This window comes from Schistocerca nitens, chromosome 8 (genome assembly GCF_023898315.1).
Source record: "Schistocerca nitens isolate TAMUIC-IGC-003100 chromosome 8, iqSchNite1.1, whole genome shotgun sequence".
In the NCBI taxonomy this organism is placed as follows: domain Eukaryota; kingdom Metazoa; phylum Arthropoda; class Insecta; order Orthoptera; family Acrididae; genus Schistocerca; species Schistocerca nitens.
Window position 1 is genome coordinate 432832055 of NC_064621.1, and position 1871 is coordinate 432833925.

Below are 1871 nucleotides of genomic sequence, written 5' to 3' on the forward strand. Positions count from 1 at the left end.
ATTCCACACCCCGACTCGTAGAATGTTATTATTTAGTTGACAATTCAATCTTTTTCTCATGGTAACCTCCCCCTCGAGATTCGAATGGGGGACTATTCCGGAATCTTTTGCTAAAAGAGAGACCATCAAGACACTTCTTCAATTACAGGCCACATGTCCTGTGGATACACGTTACGTGTCTTTAATGGAGTGGTTTCCATTACCTTCTGCATCCTCATGTTGTTGATATTACTGATTCTTCCCCCTTTAGGAGTAGTTTCCCACCCCTAGGACAAGAGAATACCCTGAACCTCTGTCCGCTCCTCCGCCCTCTTTGACAAGGCCGTTGGCAGAATGAGGGCGACAGCTTATGCCGGAAGTCTTCTGCCGCCAATGCTAATTATTAATCGAAATTTAAGCAGCGGCGGGATTCGAACCCGGGACCGAAGACGTTTTGATTATGAATCAAGGACGCTTCCCCAAGACCACGGGGTTCTGGTGTGGTAGAATTTGATTAATACGAGTTTTGGCGGATCACAAACTGCTACTTGTTGCATGGAAGCTATGCAGGCATAGCGTGTATTCGCAACAACAGCTGGCTCCCTGATTGCGAAATCAGTTGTGTGGCGAGCATCGCGTGAGATGGAAGTAATCTGTGTTGGACAACGTGCATACATCGAAATAGCCGTTCTCTGTGGAAGAAATACGAAACAATATCATAGTGAATTGCTGGAAACTCTTGGTAGTAACACCCATCCATACTGTACAGTAGCGTGGTGCGTAGTCTGACCATCCCCACTCTCTTGTTGCCCAATGTTGAACTTAGTGATGTTTGGATTGTTTGTCATTTGGGCTGCTGGTAACTTTCAGTAAAGACATGTGGCAAGCATTGATATGCAACGCTAGGGGCGAGATGTTAGTGTGTGGGCCGACGTTGTACGTACCATCACTGAGCATCTCCTGGAGAAAGACAGACGATGGACACTACAGGAATTACAGACGGAAAATGGCATCAAGGAGCCAACGGCCCTGCCGCAGTGGTAACACCGGTTCCCGTCAGATCACCGAAGTTAAGCTCTGTTGGGCTGGGCTAGCACTTGGACGGTTGACCATCCGGCTTGCCGAGTGCTGTTGGCAAGCGGGGTGCACTCGGTCCTTGTGAGGCAAACTGAGGAGCTACTTGATTGAGAAGCAGCGGCTCCGGCCTCGGAAACTGACATACGGCCGGGAGAGCGTTGTGCTGACCACATGCCCCTCCACATCCGCATCCAGTGACGCCTGTGGGCTGAGGATAACACGGCGGCCGGTCGGTACCGTTGGGCCTTCATGGCCTGTTCGGGAGAAGTTTAGTTTTAGTTTTAGTGTAAATGGCATTAAGGAACGCGCCATTCATAGCATATTGCGGGCAGAGCTGTAACTGCAGAAAGTCTCGTCGCTGTGGGATACCGCATGAATTGACCGAAGTTCAATGGTGGAGGCGATATGCAATGTGCTCCAGCCACACAGCGCGCTGCCAACAGAACGGCGATCACTTCCTGAGACGAATAATCGCCATCGATGAATTTTGGGGCAGGGCAACAGGTACGACATGGCGTTTGAGACAAACGTCTAGATCTTGTGGACAGTGCAGTCATACTGCACGGTAACGCAAAACCACATAAAGCGGAGTGTATACTGAGGCAACTGCGACCCAGAGAATGGGAAGAACTGGAATACCCGCCGTATTCTCCTGACCTTTCGCCCTGTCACTCCGATCAGGTATAAAAGGTACAGGGAGACAGTTTACGATACGAGAGGAGATTGTCAAGACTGTGCGGTAACAGAGGACGCGATTCGGACACGCTGTGGCAAATGGCGACGCAGGCGGTATTCAGCGCCTCCCACTTCGTTGG

The 1871-nt window shown here is 50.3% G+C and overlaps 1 pseudogene; it reads left to right on the forward strand.

Annotated features, from left to right (window-relative positions):
- Window positions 1-998: 998 nt before the first annotated feature.
- On the forward strand, window positions 999-1116 carry LOC126199719 (5S ribosomal RNA; annotated as a pseudogene).
- The last annotated feature ends 755 nt before the right edge of the window (window positions 1117-1871 follow it).